Raw genomic sequence first — 18,373 nt, 5'->3', positions numbered from 1 at the left:
TGTATGGCGGTAGTCACCGGGCGTGTTGCAGACTAAGCAGTCGCGGGCTGCCGGGCCCATCCCGTTTCTGTAGCCGAAGCCCAAAGGCGGCTGGAAAGTCCGATGACGCACAGAGGCTTAAAAATGCGTTTTGCTGCAAATGCAAACATTCCCTTCTGCTGAGCCGGCACGTTCCGGGCTGCCAGGGCCTGCCGGCGGGAGAGGTGCTGTGTGTGCAGAGAGGTGACCTGCAACAGGTCCAGGCTGGAAGCTCAGCGTACCATCTGCAGGGCTTGGAAATCAGCATGCCTGGGGTGTGCCGTGCTAGGACGGTGCAGGCAGTCGTAGGGTTGGCAACAGCCCCTTGTTACAAGGGAATGTCCCTTATTTCTTCATTTCTGTGCAACAATATCAGGCGTTGCTGAGTGCAGCAAAAATCAGCACGAAATCCCCCTGGTCAGTGTGGGTGAGTACTGCTTATTACCATTATAATACTATCAGTACTGAGAGGAGAGGCAGGGGTGCTGGAAAATAGTCCCCTTATTTTTGAAATACAGTGTTGGCAACCTTACCTGTGCTCATCACCATGCTCCTGCTTGGAGCCTCTCCTTTAGGGGCAAATGGACTTAATATCTGACCCCAGCAATCAACATTTGCTCCACTTTTCAGATCCCTCTGGTTTTTGTGGCTGCAGATGGAGGGCGGGACAGAGCAGCTCAGTAGAGTGAGCCCAAAAGAATGCTGTATTTGGAGAAAAGTAGTGTGAGAATTGTACAAAAACAACTTTTATTGTTTCCAGATCATGACCTAGAGGATCGCAGAGGCTGCTTTTTAGCCTTAGAATCTGTGAATGAGAGTGGCACCCTATTCTGTCTCCTACCCCAAATTAAAAAACATAGCAAGAGACCTAAAAAAGAGTCACCGGGGCTTAACCACCCTGTAAAAGAAGCAGCGAGGGACAAAAAGATGTCTTGTGAGATAAATAGAAAAGAACATAAATACTGTCAAATCAAGTGTAAAAAATCTAATAAGAAAAGCAAAAAAAATATTTTGAGGAACAGCTAGCCAAAAACTCAAAAAGAAATAACAAAATGTTTTTAAGTACATTAGAAGCAGGAAGCCTGCTAAAAAACCTATGGGTCCCCTAGACGATTGAGATATAAAAGGAGCAATCCAGGATGATAAAGCCATAAACTAAATGATTTCTTTTGCTTCAGTCTTCATGGCTGAGGACGTTAGGAAGATTCCCAAATCTGCACCGTCCTTTGTGGGTGATGAATCTGAAGAACTGTCCCAGACTGAAGTGTCATTAGAGAAGGTTTTGGAACAAATAGAAAAACTTAATGTTAACAAATCTCCGGGACCAGATGCATTCATCCAAGGGTTCTAAAAGAACTCAAATGGGAAATTGCTGAACTGTTATCTGTAGTTTGTAACCTATCCTTTAAATCGGCTTCTGTACCTAATGATTGGAAGGTAGACAACGTGACACCAATATTTAAAAAGGGCTCTAGAGGCGACCCTGGCAATTACAGACCGGTAAGTCTAACTTCAGTACCGAGCAAATTAGTCGAAACAATAGTAAAGAATAAAATTGTGAGGCACGTAGAAGAACATAATTTGTTGGACAAAAGTCAACATGGTTTCTGTCAAGGGAAATCATGTCTTACTAATCTATTAGAGTTCTTTGAAGGTGTTAACAAACATGCAGACAAGGGGGATCCAGTAGATATAGTATACTTAGATTTTCAGAAAGCCTTTGACAAGGTCCCTCACCAAAGGCTCTTGTGTAAATTACATGGTCATGGGATAAGAGGTAAGGTTCTTTCTTGGACTGAGAACTGGTTAAAAGACAGGAAACAAAGGGTAGGAATAAATGGTAAATTTTCAGATTGGAGAGGGGTAACTAGTGGTGTCCCCCAAGGGTCAGTCCTGGTACCAATCCTTTTCAACTTATTCATAAATGATCTGGAGAAAGGGGTAAGCAGTGAGGTGGAAAAGTTTGCGGATAACACCAAACTGTTTAGGCTAGATGGACCTTTGGTTTGACCCAGTACGGTTCTTATGTTCTTTAAAAATTACTTTCCAACTATCTTTGAGCCTTTTTTTGCTGGTGGTATTTGAATTACAAACTGTTGGCCTCCAAAGTGCTTCCTGGCATTTTTCTAATGATATGAGTGTTAGACATGCAAATGTAATGCTGAGAGACTTCTTAACTGTGAGGGGTGCAAAGAACTAGGTGGATTAAAAACATTTTCTTCAGTGACAGCAGTGTAGTAGATATTTCTTAAGTCCTTTAGAGCTTTGAAGAGGCCTTTGCTTTAAACGTATCTCCAGCTCTATCAGAATTTGATTATCAGAGTTGGGGAAGATGGCTTGAGTAGTATGTAATAGATCCAGGTCCTTTCATCCAGGGGTCTCAAACTCAGGGCCAGTGCTAGTCCTTAAATCCTCCTAGTGGACACCCCTCTCTGCCTGGCAGGGCTCCAGGGGATGGTGGAGTTTTCACACATTTCTCCTTCTGGTGTTGCCTGCTGGCCTGCGTACTACTCCTCCCCCCCCCCCCCCCCCCCCGGCCTGTCCTATTACCCCTGGGCAGTCTAACCCCCTCTTCCAAGGACTCCCAGGTAGCGTGGTGGGGCTAGAGCAGCTTCCGGCTGCTAGCTCTGTGCTACTGCCAGCACATCCCTGTGGCCTGGGAGAGGTGTGTGCAGACATCCCATCCATAGGATGGCTCCTTGCAGATGCCCTGGGCTCTGCAGCAGCTACCCCATCCGTCTGTTGGATAGGATGCTCCCCCATACTCAGGTTAGACTGTGGGGCACTGGACAGGTTGGGGCTGGCTGCAGGGTTTGGGGTTCCCTGCACTCACCATGGTGGCAGAAGCCACTGCTTTGCCACCATCTCACAAGCCAGCCCATGCTGGGGCTGGCATGCTCCACTTCCCACAGCTGCAGTGAAGCGACTGAGCTGGCCTGAGAGATGGTGATGGAGCAGAGCAGAAGTTGCTGTGCCGCTCCGCTTCCCTGTGACTCCCGCCACCTTGGTGAGTGTGGGAGGACCTACCCAACCCATGCCATGCCTCAGTTTGCATCCCTGGGGGGGGAGAGCTTGAGGGAAGGCATGTGACGGGGGAGAGGGCAGAGCAGAGGCTGGACATGGGAGAAGGGTACAGACACCTCTCTTCCTCCTGGGCCATGGGCACCCTGCCTGCAGCCGTTGTGGGCTGGATTGTGGAACTGCTCAGGCCACAGATGGCTCTCAGGCTGAGAGTTTGAGACACCTGCCCTAGGTCATGGATAGGCAATAAACAGCCTGTGGGATAATGCAGTTTGCCAGGATAAGCCTGCATCTGTAGATTAAAAGTGCTTCAGTTTTCAGTGTGATGTTAATCTGCTACTTTTTTTGAGTTCTACTATTGTATTGAATTAGAGGTATTTAAAATAAATGATCTGATCGGCTTGGTGCTGTGAATAGCAAGTCTCTGCCTTTTTCTAGCTTGTGGATTTGAGGATGGGATCTGAAATAATTTCACATGGCGAACTACATCTCTCCCTTCTTATTTCTAATTTTATATGTGCAGGAAAGTGTAGCTGCAGACTTTGCGACATAGTTTATTCAGACATAACTTGCACAACAGATGCAAAACATGAATTGCCTTTTATTTCCAAATGTTAGACATTTCTTACCCTCTCCTCTCTAAATTTAAGTGAATCCTGTGTTCAATGCCCCACTAATTGTGGGGTGGACTTAAAGAAGAAATGGGTTGTGCCCAAAAAAGCTCATGATACTATCTATATTTTTTTTGTTAGCCTTTAAAGTGCTACAGGATCACTCTTTTTTTTTTTGAGCTTTCTTTTTAAGCTATAGACTAACACGGCTACCTCTCTGAGACAACTAATAGGGAGTTGCTAGTAAGACTGCATAAGCTGTTTCCTATATTACTCCTCAGGGAATTCTGGACCACTGCACATGCGCAGAATTTATGTACCCCACAGATTTCTTTGCTTCCCCACAGAAGAATGACACTTTGATGGGGAAGTGAAGGGAAGCCACAAGAGTAACTATGTGATCCTCTCTAGCGGTATGTTTAGGGCAGCTGGTAGAGAAGTAAATCACTATGGGGCAGTGGGCAGGACTGGGGAAGGCACAGCTGGTGGCTCCTATGCTGCGTCCGGTTCAGCAACGTAGGCGGGAGAGGACAGGACTTCCTTTCCCCTGCATGGCATCCAAGGTTGTGTCAGATGTACCCTCAGGTTTCTTCCCCAGCTATGGGAAGCTCTGACTCCTGTGCTACCTGCAAGTTATTGCTCCTCAGCTGCAAGAGGAAGGATCACTGTATCGGGAGTTGCCCCCCATGCACCCAGACCTCCTCATACTCAGACCCTCCTGCTGAGCCTCAATCCCCTCCCCTGCACCCAGAACCCCTCTGAGTCCCATGCCCCCTGCACCTGGACCACCCTGAAGAGTCACCTGCACCCAGATCCTTACCAGACCTAGCCCCAGTCACCTTCACCTAGATGCCCTTACAGAGTTCCATTACTGTTGCACTCAACCTCCCCAACAAGCCTCTGTGCATCCAGATCCTCCCCCAGCCAAATCTGTATCCTTCACTGAGGCACCTGCACCCAGATTGCCCCACACAGAACATTCTCAACCCACACCTGGATCCCTCCACACTTGGATCCTGCTCTGCTGAGCTAGTCTGCCCATACCTAGTGCACCTGGAACAGAGGGGCAGGGTTCCTGGGATGTTTCTGGGGAAGGCCTGGCCCTTGTCCTCTGGCAGGGGTGGGTTCAGCCTCACTGCTGTGTCTGTGCAGCTTCCCCCTGGGACAGAGTGATCTCCCACCTTTGTGCAATCTGTGGTTTATGCTCCCATCTTTAATTGACAAATGAACATTTCAGGATTTTAAAATATTGTTAAAAAATTTTGGTGTAGTATGACTTCCAAATATAGGAGGCCCCCGAGATGTGACTGCCTGAGAAACTAATAAAAGAAAGTTCTTCTTCACACAGCACATAGTCAACCTGTGGAATTCCTTGCCAGAGGAGGCTGTGAAGGCCAGGACTATAACAGAGTTTAAAGAGAAGATAGATAATTTCATGGAGATTAGGTTCATAAAAGGCTATTAGCCAGGAGATAGAAATGGTGTCCCTGGCCTCTGTTTGTCAGAGGCTGGAGATGGATGGCACGAGACAAATTGCTTGATCATTGTCTTCAGTCCACCCTCTCTGGGGCACCTGGTGCTGGCCACTGTCATAGACAGGCTACTGGGCTAGATGGACCTTTGGTCTGACCCAGTACGGCCGTTCTTATGTTCTTATTTACAATCATTTTTGTAAGTGCAGAAGGGGCTGGAAATCCCTTACTTACATCCTCGGCCTGTATTTACAACAGCGCACGGCGCCTGCCATAAAGGTGGATTCGAGTTACAATGCCCCCGACTTGCGATGCTTCCTCCAGAACCAATCATGTCGCAAATCTGGGGCCTCCTATACTTTATAATCTTGTCTCTGTGTTCAGTCTCCAAATGTTCAATAAACTCATTTTAGAATAACATTTTTCATGCTTTGTCAGAAGCAAAAAGACATTTTTTTCGGGGGTGCGAAAGGAACCAGTTTTGACAAAGATTTAAATCTTTGTATTTGTGATCTCTTACAGCTCAAAAATGTCTTGTTCTATACATTTCAGGCAGATTTATACAGGCTTATTCAGAAGATCAGTTTTGTCCAAGTTTATATCCTATAAGTTCCCATGCATAGATGCCACACAGATGTATGGAAACAGTTTAGTTTTAAAAGTTATCTGTCATTCTACTATAGTGGATGAAAATCAAATATGTTATTTATTTTCCTAATATATTCTAACCAGAAATTGATTGGTTTGTTTACATTACTCAAACACAATAAGTGAACAGTCTAAAGTCCTGAGTCTACAAACTCTTATAGCTGTGCCTAACTTTACCCAAGTGAATAGTGCCTTTGCTTTTGATAAGAGTAAAATTAGGCAGCCCAAGAACCTAAACAGTGGAAAAAATTAACTAGATTTCTTAAAATCTAAGTTGCTAGCATCACTGTTGGTTGTTTTTTTTTAAACATGAAGTTTAACTTGACATTGTTCTCTTACTGTTGGAATTTCTGTTGCATTGTGTGGTGCTGGACAGCTGACAAAAAAACCAAATACAGATCTTCTGCTAATTATCATACATTTACTTTCTGTGGAACGTGTAGCCCTGTGAGCATCACTTAATTGTTAGTGGCTCTGATCCTACTGAAGTAAGTAATCCCATTATACATATAATTACTAATGTACATAAGTGTTTGAAAGATCAGGATCTGGGTGTATTGCTTTTACAGGTCCTTTTAGCATTCTAGACGTCTCAGATTTTGCTAGAACAACTGACAAGTGGGTCTTGTGATTAGCAGTTACCCAGCTCCATGAGACCTTTCTTACTCAGATGAAGTAGACTAGGCAGCCTCCAGAGTTTCATAAGAATAGGCCAGACCAAAGATCCATCTAGTCCAGTATCCCGTCTTTCAACAGTGGCCAATGCCAGGGGTCTCAGAGGGAGTGAACAGAACAGGTAATCAACAAGTAATCCATCCCCTGTTGCCCATTCCCAGCTTTTGTGAGACAGAGGCTGGGGACAGCATTCCTGCCCATCCTGGCTAACAGCCATTGATGGACATATCCTCCATGAATTTATTTAGCTCTCCCTTTTTTTTGTGAACCCTTTTTTTTGTGAACCCTATCTTGAACTTCACAACATCCTTTGGCAAGGAGTTCCATAGGCTGACTGTACATTATGGGTATGTCTAAACTACATGGCTCTGTCATGTGCCTACTACTGAGTCATTCTCTGGCTCAGTGACTTTCTCTGTGGATAAGTAATTAAAGTCAGTGGCCCAAAGAGAGGGGAATTGACTTTGTAGACCAGTGATTCAGGCACCCAAATGGGAGGTGGGAGACCCAAGATGTGCTCCCGCTGGATCACTCTTTGGCTATTTACCCACAGTGGAACAGCTGCAACAGGAGAGGCCGAGGCAAGCCCGCATCAGAGTACCTCATAGTCCAGTGGTTAGAGCCTCTCTTGAGAGCTGGGGGACCCTTGTTCCAATCTTTGCTCCCTCTGTGGCAGCAAAGGGACAATTGAACCAGTGTCTCCTACATTCCAGGCACGTGCTCTAACCACTGGGACTGACCATTATAAGGTGGGTACAAGCACTAACACCACTGCTGAGAACACCTATTGGATTGGACCCTGCACACAACAGAGACATTTCGTCTTAGGTAGAAGAGAGGCATCCAGATGCCTGGTGAGGCGGAGGGAACTTAGGCATCAAATGAGTGTAGTTGCCTACAGCATTCAATAGGAGTTGTGTGGATCCCTGTGGAGCCTAAATTTGTAGACCTGGGCCTATGTGCCTTAGTTTATCCTTTTGCTGTACAATGCTTTGATAGCAATAGCCACTTTCTGGAAAACCACTCCCTTTTAAAGGGATCTTGTAAAAATGAATATGTGCAAATAGCTTTAAGAAACATGCACTTACAGAGCACCCTAATTAGATCATGATGGCTGGCCAAGCCTGCACTGATAAACTGTGATAAAGAGGAGTGTAAATTTCTTTACAGAAATGAGGCTATCACAGTCAAGTTTTTCTCCACTAGTTATCAGTGTCCTCGGTACAGGTGTATCTATTAGATCCAAAATATAAATGTTCATTACAGCTCTGTTGGTTCATTATTCTTTTGCCCTCAAAATGGTTTGAGGTAGATGAGTGCATGTTGGGAAATCCTGATTTCTGCATTTGACTGTGATGGTGCCTTCACTTTTAGGGCACTTTTCCTTTTTAAAGGGGTTTTTCAGACTGGAGAGGATTACAGTTTTTAAGTCAGATACCTTCTAGGGGCATGGGGTGTGATCACAGTACGTCATTTCCATACAGTATAGGTACTGGGACTAGACAGTCACAAGAAACAGATGACATTATTATTATTGACCAGAGATGGTAAAAATCTGTCCAATCTGAGTTACAGGTGAAAAATTAGCACAAGCAATGAAAAATAAACAAGATTTTAATATTCTTACCCCTTTCTCATGGTCCAGTTCCAAGTATTATGAACCCTAAAAACCATGACGTTTTTTAAATGTTGAATTCTTATATGCTTTCTGGTTTCTGAGCCTTTATAGTGCACTTGCCTCAAATTTTTGAGATTTTTCTCCATATCTAATAAAGGCTGGCAACTTTTAAAAAAATGGAAGCTGAGATTTTCATGCAATCTCCTGATTCCAGTGGGTCTTTACAAAGAGCTCCAAGTATTGCAAGGATTGGTGTCATCATTTTATTGACTTAGCTGTTTTTTAAAAGATGTATATCCAAGGCTCTAGGGGCCCTAACATGGTTAGTTCTACAGTAAGTACAATTAATTTAAACATCAGCAGCATTCAATTAGGGATGTTAAAATGCTTTTTTTTGTGTGTGTGAACATGTAACCGCTGAAAATTTGTGTGTTTACATGTGGGAGGAGGAAAGGTAGAGGCGGCTCCATGAGATCCAGTGTGTGTGTACCATGTGTACCACTTCCCACCTGACTCTCCTTACATTGCTACCTCTGTATGGGTATGTCTACACTGCCACCCTAGTTCGAACTAGGGTGGCTAATGTAGGCAATCGAAGTTGCAAATGAAGCCCGGGATTTAAATATCCTGGGCTTCATTTGCATCTTGCCGGGTGCCACCATTTTTAAATCCCTGTTAGTGCGGACTCCGTGCCTGCGGCTACACGCGGCACGGAGTAGGTACTTCGAATTAGGCTTTCTAATTCGAACTACCGTTACACCTCGTTCCATGAGGGTGAAGCCCAGGGTATTTAAATCCCGGGCTTCATTTGCAACTTCGATTGCCTACATTAGCCACCCTAGTTCGAAGTAGGGTGGCAGTGTAGACATATCCTATCAGAGTATAAAAGCAGCAGCACGGGGGCAGAGGGGACTTGCATGTAACCATGAAAGTTCACCAGTAAGCCCAGAGCCTATCTGTTTTATTATTTCTTTAGTCCAAGTAAGTTTGTTTTAAAACATTATGTTGAATCCAGCATTGACTCTTTCAGTGTGATTGGAAGATTGTGAAAGTTGGCACATAGAAGGAATGGGGAGAAGGATCATTGCTCCTTAGTCAGATTAGGCTTCAATTTTTAGATGTCTTTTTTTTTTTAATTATTTTTTTACACTGCACTGTAGAGCTGACCTACATAATATACAACTGTGAGTAGCATTCTTCATTGGCCAGTGTTCCACACTGAGGGTACGTCTAGACTACATGCCTCTGGCGACAGAGGTATGTAGATTAAACTACCCGGCATAGGAAAATGAAGCGGCGATTTAAATAATCGCCTCTTCATTTAAATTTAAATGGCTGCCACGCTGAGCTGATCAGTTGTTTGTTAGCTCAGCGTGGTAGTCTGGATGCTCTGCAGTCGACATCAAAGGCATTTGTCGACCTCCTAGGTATGCCTCCTGGGATGAGCATTGTCCAGACAGCATTGTAAGCCCAGGCTTTAGCCTGACCTCTCTTGCATCCACACAGTAATTGTGCTAGCCTAGGGCTTAGACCTAGGATCTTGAGAACCTGCAGGGCTGGGTAGTCCAAGCCTAGTTGCTTTTCCATGTGGGTACACGTGGCCCCAGCTTGATTCACGTCCTGAAAATCCTCTGGTATATCCTAGAATCCTGGTGGCAGAGGATCCGCACTGCATACTGCTAGCAGTGCCATTGCTGCCCCTTCCTGCTTCAGCTTCTCCTCTCTGCTGAGGGGAGCTTGACTGGAGCAGGGAACAAAGCTTACAGACAGGAAGTGCCTCCTGGCCATTGAGATGTTGACAGTAAGGATGTAAAATCCTGTTTGTTTAGTTAACCTGTTAAATATTGGGCTGGGCTGGGTGAGCAGTGCATGTTAGCTAAGCCCAACCTAAACATCATCAATCTTTTTCACAGATGAATGTGATAAGGCCAAGAACCAATCCCTACAGGACCCCACAAGATTTATAGTTGTGTTCTGAGACCCATCATGCAACCAGTTTTTAGTATGTTTACAGTGTACATGCCGATTTTGTGTCATTTTAGTTTCTTAAAATCTAATACCTTCCAGAAATCTAAGTATATTACATCTGTACTATTGTTTTTATCAACCATATTTGTAATTTCAAAAAAGATATATTGTAGGATCTATTTTCTATTGACCAGCATTAACAATCTCTCTCTTAATTCTTTATTAATCAAGTCTCATTTTAGTTGTTCCATTATTTTGCCTGGGATTAATGTCAGGCTGACAGGTCTGTCATTACCTGTGTCATCTCTTTTTAAATATTAGCACCAGACCTGCTTTCTTCCTGTCTTCTGGAACTTCTACAGATTTCCATGAATTGATTGAAAGTCAGAATTACACTGCAATAGAAGACCTATGGCTCAGATGTGACTGGCCTGGATCAGCTGACTCGGGCTCATGTGGCATAGAATCATAGAACCATAGAGCTGGAAGAGACCTCAGAAGGTCATCAAGTCCAGCCCCCTGCTCTAGGCAGGACCAATTCCAACTAAATCAACCTGGCCAGGGCTTTGTCAAGCCGAGACTTAAACACCCCTAGGGATGGAGACTCCACTACTTCCCTAGGTAACCCACTCCAGTACTTCACTACCCTCCTAGTGAAATAGTTTTTCCTAATATCCAACCTGGACCTCTCCCACCACAACTTGAGACCATTGCTCCTTGTTCTGCCATCTGTCACTACTGAGAACAGCCTCTCTCCATCCTCTTTGGAACCTCCCTTCAGGAAATTGAAGGCTGCTATCAAATCCCGCCCCACTCTTTGCTTCTGCAGACTAAACAGACCCAACTCCCTCAGCCTCTCCTCATAAGTCATATGCTCCAGCCCCCTAATCATCTTGGTTGCCCTCCGCTGGACCCTCTCCAATGTGTCCACATCCTTTTTGTAGTGGGGGGCCCAGAACTGGATACAATACTCCCGATGTGGCCTCACCAGAGCCGAATAAAGGGGAATAATGACATCTCTGGATCTGCTGGCAATGCTCCTCTTAATGCAACCTAATATGCCATTAGGCTTCTTGGCTACAAGGGCACACTGTTAACTCATATCCAGCTTCTCATCCACTGTAACCCCCAGGTCTTTTTCTGCAGAACTATTACTTAACTGGTTGGTCCCCAGCTTGTAACAATGCTTGGGATTCTTCCGTCCCAAGTGCAGGACTCTGCACTTGTCCTTGTTGAACCTCATCAGATTTCTTGTGGCCCAATGCTCCAATTTGTCTAAGTCACTCTGGACCCTATCTCTGCCCTCAAGCGTATCTACTTCTCCCCCTAGCTTAGTGTCATCCGCAAACTTGCTGAGAGTGCAATCCATCCCATTATCCAGCTCATTCATAAAAATATTGAACAAAACCGGTCCCAGAACAAAACCTTGGGGCACTCCGCTAGAAACTGACCGCCATCCTGACATCGAGCCATTGATCACTACCTACTGTGCCTGGCCTTCTAGCCATCTTTCTATCCATCTTACCATCCATTTATCCAATCCACATTCCCTTAACTTGCTGGCAAGAATATTGTAGGAGACTGTATCAAAAGCCTTGCTAAAGTCAAGGTATATAACATCCACTGACTTTCCCACGTCCACAGAGCCAGTTACCTCATCATAGAAGCTGATTATTCCTAGCATGGGCTGTGGTTTGTAGAATTGTTTCATAGAAGTTTGGGCCCAGCCTGGAGTCTGGGCTGTGAGACTGCACAGGGGGAGAGGGTGTCAGAGCCCAGGTTTCAGCCAAACGCCAAATAGCTCTGCTGCGTTTCTATAGCCCTAGCCCAAATAAGCTGACCCGGGCTTTCAAACTTAGTGCTGTGGTTTTTATCAACAACCCAGAGAGCTTCTTAGCTAGCTCTTGGATCCAAGTTATCTGGACCTGATGATTTTTAAAAACTTTAGTAGCTGCTGTGAACAGCTTCCTGAGTTAATGTTGGAATGGAAAACGTTTCATTATGATGATGTGACACTTTTCCCCAAATATACAATAAATATATTTCTTGAACACTTCTGCTTTTTCTGCGTTGTTGACACGTCTAACACTTCCCTCTAGTAACACCAATACCACTTGTAGGAGTTTTATGGTTCCCAACATACTTTAGAAAACTTATTATTGTATAACAATTCTGGCAATACATTTCAACTGTCCTTTTGTTTCAGAAGCTAACAACTGTAGAAAACTAGCAACAGATTTATATTATCAAGTTCTCCTGATTTTATTCCACCAATTTATGTTGGTGGAAGGTACAAGCTTTCAGACCTCACAAGCTCTGACTATACTATTAGTATATTAATTCAACATAAATTATGTTGCCTAAGGATGTGAAAAGCCAACCCCCAAGTAATATAACTTACGTTGATTTAAGTGCTCGATTAGACCATGCTCTGTGGGAGAAAGAGCTCTGTATTAGTGAAGCTGCGTTGCTGTAAATTCTCTAATGCAGTGGTTCTCAAGCTTTCACAACTATTGTACCCCTTTTAGGAGTCTGAAATCTGAACCTCTATTGCCTGGAGATTGGAGCTGAAGCATGTTGCATAGTTTCTTGGGGTCCTCAGGGATTGTCCTGTTTGCCACTCCCAAACACTGGTGCTGCACTTGCGACCCCTCCCAAGCCCATCCTGAAACCCCCTTGGGGTCATGACCTCTTATATTGGGAGACGTTGATCCAGATGAATTCCATGTATTCCTGGAAGACCCTCTTGTGACCCTGGTTGAGAATTTCTGTTGATGGTCGAAGAATTCTTTAGAGCTAGGGAAAGTAATCAGAGTGAGGTAAATACAAGTTAGGACAGATAGTTAAGAATAAAGGGTAGAAAGTCACTTGAGCTGGAGTGGGCATTACCAAGAGTTAGGCTGTCTCAGAGGGGTAGCCGTGTTAGTCTGTAACTTAAAAAAACCCCAACCCTTACAAAGCGAATGGTCCTATAACACCTCAGAGACTAACCAAAATATAGGTAGTATCATGAGCTTTCCTGGGCACCACCCATTTCTTCAGATGACAAATATGGAGCAAGAGGCACATAGGGGCATATATTAAGGAGAAAAAGAAGAGACGAGGGGAGGAGAAAAAAATCTGTGAATTAAATAGTCAGTGCTCAATGAGGCTAATAGAGTGGGCTGTAAGTGTCTGATACTTAGCTTTTGATGTAATTTGGGTGTCGAATATAACAGCCCATCCAAGAGATGTCTTTGTTCAGTCCCTGGCTAAATGTGTCAGATTTTCATATGAAGGCCAGTTCTGCAGTTTCTCTCGCTACTTGGTTCCTGAAATTATTCTGTAAAGGAAAATCTACACAACAGGGCAAAAGTCAAATTAAGCTACGCAATTTGAGCTATGTCAATTGTATAGCTTAAGTGGAAATATCTTAATTCAGCTTTTGGCACTGTCTATGCAACAGGAAGTCAAAGGAAGAACAGTCACTCTTCCTTCAACTTCCCTTACTCCTCATATAATGAAGCTTACAAGAGTCAGAGTAAGAAGTCCTTCAGCGTGACATTATTTCAAAATAATAGCTTGCAGTGTAGACATGCTCTTTGTTTTTTTGGAATACATTAGTTATTCTGAAATAATGCTTCTGTGTAGACATAGCCTAAGAGAATGGCCATTTTTAGTTAGTGTTCCCCGATAGGTGTCTGTGTGTCACCATTTCGAAGATCTGATTTTTGTCCATTAATCCTTTGTTGTAGAGACTGTCCAGTTTGGCCAATATACATGGCAGAGGGGCATTGCTGGCACTTGATGTCATCTATCACATTAGAGGATGTGCAGTTGTATGAGCCTCTGATGTGATGGCTTATGTGTTTAGGTGCTATGATGATGTTACTTGTATAGATGCGTGGACAGAGTTGGCAAAGGAGTTTATTTCAGGGGTAGATTCCTGGGTGAGTATGTTTGAGGTGTGATGCGTGGTTTCTTGAAATAATTTGTTTCATGTTTGGGGGCTGTCTGTAGGCAAGGACTGGCCTGTCTCCCATGGCCTGTGAGAGTGAGAGATGGTTTTCCAGGATTGGTTGTAGACTGATAATGATGCACTGAAGGGGTTTAGATGGGGGGCTGTAAGGATTAGGTTGTTATGCAAAAGGAATTTGAAGTGGGCCTTTAATAGTTAGCCCACGGAGGTAGTGTGAGTTTCAGATTGTTGCAATGGGCATGAAACCAATGTCCCTTTTTCAGTACAGGGTTTTTAGTGTCTAGTAGTGTTATCATATCAAGATCTGGGCTCATCTTTTGAAGGTGTTATGTAAGTTTCCTTTGCAAACAACACTGCATAGGTGTTATGTGTGTGTGTGTGTGTGTTTTTTTTTAAAGTATAGGTGCTTTCACTTTTTTTTTTTAAAAAGCCAGGTAGGTTTTTTCCCCTTAGTTGCATGATTGCACCCTTTTAGGCAGCTTATAAAATGTTTTTAAACAGTTCCCAATTATTATTCACATTATTCTTTTTACATTTTCTCTCAATTGATTTGGCTCATTTTCTGCTTTGTGAAATTGGTGGTTTTAAAGCACCAAGTATATATAATCAAGACAATTGCAATTAAATTATTGGCCTTGTACTAATGTAATGATGCATAGATTAGAGGCAGTCTTTATGCTAAACATCATTATGTTGGACTGATTTAACATAATTCTTCACCTTCATGTTGTGTTAACATAGGATTTTGCATTTAATTTCCTTGATTCTCTTTTTTCTTTTGTTTTTAAGAGAATCAGAATAACAAAAAAATATTTGGAAAAATATTTCACTAGGCACATTTGACACTCTGTTTGTTTGAGTTTCAACCAGTTGAGCAAACTTTTTTTCCCCAGCAGAGTGGGGAATCTTTTTCTTCTGTGCTGAAATTTTGCAAAGGGTCCGCTGGTAGACACATCACTCCTTGCAGCAGCTTTGCGATTCTGCTGCAGATTTCAATAAATTAAAAAGTTTATCTATATTAAATATGAACATGAATGACTAGTCAGCTTTTAAAATTTTAAAATAACATAGTAAATTGATTTTGTTCCTTTCCCTATCTCAGAACTCCAGGGTGCTCCAGAATTTTGTATTTAAAATTTAAACTGCTTGTAGAAGTTTTACAGAAAAGGCAAAGAGAAAGGAGCTCAAAGTTTTGGTGGAGGAGAAATCTGGGGCTTTTGGTTCCTTTGAAGGCAGAGTGCTAGTTTGGATGTTGGGAATCAAGTTGGTAGTTGAGATTTTGGCACAAAAATCCCTTTTGCCTCCCATTTGTGAAGTGGCAGAGTTGATCTGAAGCTTGTGAAATACTGGTAGACTTTGAACTCCTATTTTTTTCTATTCCTGCAATGCTTGTTAGCAATCAGATGCCCTCTTGCTCCTGCACCTAACAATGATAGGTTAGCTATTGATTTAGCTATATGTTTGTGCTAAAATGATGATCTATGAGAGTTTTTAAAAAAGGTAACTTTGCCATTAGGGTTCAAAGTTGATTATTCATTTATATGTATGTGGATAGCTTATCTTTCTCAGAGCTAATATTTTAGCCTGGAAGACAATGTGTATTGTTTCATATTTATTTTGTGATATAGAAGATTTTCTGCACAACTGAAAGTGCCAGAAACAGAATAGTAACAGGGAGGAATATTTGCATTCTGGAGCATAGCTCTATATCACGGGGTCAGTTTGGCAGCAAATTCCATGACTCAGGATATAGAACATAATATCACTGCAAATTTTAAACTTGATTGGTATCTAAATGCTTGAACGTAACGTATTTGTTTTATTAAATACTAAAACATCAAAGAAACTTAGATTAAATAAGAGGTAAGAATTACAAAGTTGAAAAATAACTTGTTCTTAATAAATGCACATGAAAATTAAAATGTCTAGGTAAGTTCCATTTAAACATGAATAAAAAGAGAAAGGAATTGGAAACTGCATAAATTAGGCATACTTATTTTTGTCTAGCGATGTCTGCCTCATCAGACCAAAAAAATAGAGTAGCAAATAGTGGTTTAGCACAGACTTTTGTTTCCCCTAGCCTATTTTTAACTTCAGCTACTGTACCAACAGAAACTAATCATCATCCTGGAAACAAATTAATCTTTTGATGACAAATGTTTGCATATTTTCCTTTCAAAGCTATTTCCACTGTCACTTTTTAAATCATTCCCCACTTCGTGACGGTTGAAATAGGCAGGATATTTTAAAATTCCCAAACTTTTGCTAAAATGTATTATAAAATCATTAGGGGACAAATCTGCTCATGGGTCCAGAGACATGTAGCTGTCCTTAACTTCAGTATGAGCTGATAGTATGCATCTGATGGCAGAGGTGGGCTTTAAGACATTGCTTTATAACAGTGGTCCCCAACCTTTCAAGGTTGTCGGGCCCCAGGGGGCATGGCCGTTCGCCCACCGGGCGCCAGGGGGCGGCCCCTCCCATAGCCGCATGCCCAGGGGTGGCCCCCCCCCATAGCTGCATGCCCGGGGCCGGCGTTCCCCCCGCCATGCGCCCGGGGCCGGCGCTCCCCCCGCCATGCGCCCGGTGCCAGGCCAGCCCCAAGCACCTGGCGGGCGCATGGAAATGCCCCTGCGGGCGCCATGGCGCCCGCGGGCACCGTGTTGGGGACCACGGCTTTATAACTTTGCAGCTCACCTGCAGCTCAGCTTCTCCGAGGAAAAATTTGAAGGCTTAATCATTACTCTGGTGACTGTGCTGCTAGAAACTGAATGAATTATTAACTCAATCCATTGTTTAACAAATAGTTCTATTAAATATTTGAGCAATGAAGTCTTTTTGGAGTGGAAAGAGTGTGTACAGCCTATTCTCTGTTGCTCTCCTGGTCACAGATTTGGTCTGTATTACAGAGATAAGAGATTGAGATGATTTCCCATAATTACAGCTTTATTTACCACCTTTTCATCCCCAAACTCTTGATATGTCTTTACTGCAAACTTAGCCGAGGATGTTAGGGGGGTTGTTCCTAACCCTCCTGCCATCCACGCGCAAACCTTTCACCTGAGTGTGGCAGTGATTTTAGCTGGAGATAGCTCGCTTGATTTGAGGCTACACACAGAAGTTGGCTGGTAATCTGTCCAATCGGTGGCAGTGAGGATGCAGGCTAAATTGGTCCTGTTCTAATAATCTTTCAGTGCCATCCCACTGTTCTCTCTGTGTGCCCCGATGCATAGAGGAGTTCTCCCACAATTCACTCTAGAAAAAAAAATTATAGAGTGACTTAGTTTACTGGTAGAATAGTGATAGAAATGTAGCCGTGTTAGTCTGGGGTAGCTGAAGCAAAATGCAGGACAATGTAGCACTTTAAAGACTAACAAGATGGTTTATTAGATGTGATGAGCTTTCGTGGGCCAGACCCACTTCCTCAGATCTGAGGGATCTGAGGAAGTGAGTCTGGCCCATGAAAGCTCATCATCTAATAAACCATCTTGTTAGTCTTTAAAGTGCTACATTGTCTTGCATTTTGCTTTAGTTTACTGGAGCATTAAGAATCTTCTTGAGAGATGCCCCCAGAAACCCTCGCAACACATGGGAGGATTGCAGCACCAGTGAGGAGTCAGTGACTCAGGGCATTCCTAGGTGGCTTCTCACACCCAGGTCCCAATCACTCAGGCTACTCTTCAGTCAAGACATGTTCTGTGAAGCCTGGAAACTCAGTTGCCCAAAGTTAGAAACTTGGATCTGTATTTAGGCAAACTAGTTAAGTGACCTGGTGTTCAGAGGTGCTGAGCACCTATCACTCCTAAATTCCTAAATAATCAGCCAGAGTGGAATATTGCTGAATTACAAGAAAAAATGCCTGTCATTGACTTGGTATGTAGGAAAGTCTCAGCTGGGTATGTTTTTAAAGCATTGCAGACAGTTCTAGCTACACAATTTTCTTTGGGAGAAATGGCATTTAGTCATTTAATGCAGTGGTTCTCAGCCAGGAGCATGCAGAATTCTTTCAGGAGGTACATCAACTCATCTAGATATTTGCCTAGTTTTACAACAGGCATCTCAAAAAGCATTAGTGAAGTCTGTATAAATTAAAATGTCATATAGACAAAATGAGAGAGTAACCGATTTTTTATTAAGCACGTGACATTTTGAATTTTCTATTTTTTTTAAATCTATGTGAAACTTTGGCGTATGCAAGAGAAATCAGACTCCTGAAAGAGGTACAGTAGTTGGGAAAGGTTGAGATCCACTGATCTAAATCTGTGCCTGATTCTTTGAGAATATGCCCTGCATGGCAGGCTATAAAGGGGTGAATACACCAGCTATAGTTGGCTGCAGTAAACCTTTTCCAGTCCTTGTTGTTGTAGATATGGACAGGTTGCCC

The 18,373-nt window shown here is 43.2% G+C and overlaps 1 protein-coding gene and 1 long non-coding RNA gene across 12 annotated transcripts in view; one reads left to right on the top strand and one right to left on the bottom strand.

Moving 5' to 3' along the window:
* Positions 1–18,373, top strand: part of SH3BP2 (SH3 domain binding protein 2) — a 103,421-nt gene that overhangs the window by 29,587 nt on the left and 55,461 nt on the right. The window contains exon 2 of one of the 5 annotated variants that reach the window (XM_075930861.1): positions 395–445. The exons of 3 other annotated variants lie outside the window; for them this stretch is intronic. The gene's annotated coding sequence lies outside the window, so the exon portion shown is untranslated. Of the gene's footprint in view, positions 1–304; positions 446–18,373 lie in introns of those variants that run through there. One more of the 5 variants, XM_006134706.4, reaches the window with a different exon arrangement.
* LOC106732793 (uncharacterized) overlaps positions 8,692–18,373 on the bottom strand; it is a 77,754-nt gene continuing 68,072 nt past the window's right edge. For 3 of the 7 annotated variants that reach the window (XR_012904413.1, XR_012904411.1, XR_012904414.1), the window contains exon 5: positions 16,516–17,244. This is a non-coding gene — a long non-coding RNA (uncharacterized LOC106732793). Of the gene's footprint in view, positions 12,828–16,515; positions 17,245–18,373 lie in introns of those variants that run through there. The other 4 variants (XR_012904409.1, XR_012904412.1, XR_012904410.1 and 1 more) reach the window with 2 other exon arrangements.

The sequence above is a fragment of the Pelodiscus sinensis genome, chromosome 5 (genome assembly GCF_049634645.1).
Source record: "Pelodiscus sinensis isolate JC-2024 chromosome 5, ASM4963464v1, whole genome shotgun sequence".
In the NCBI taxonomy this organism is placed as follows: Eukaryota; Metazoa; Chordata; order Testudines; family Trionychidae; genus Pelodiscus; species Pelodiscus sinensis.
The sequence above is the reverse complement of the archived record's forward strand: the minus strand, read 5'-3'. Positions and strand labels throughout refer to the sequence as shown.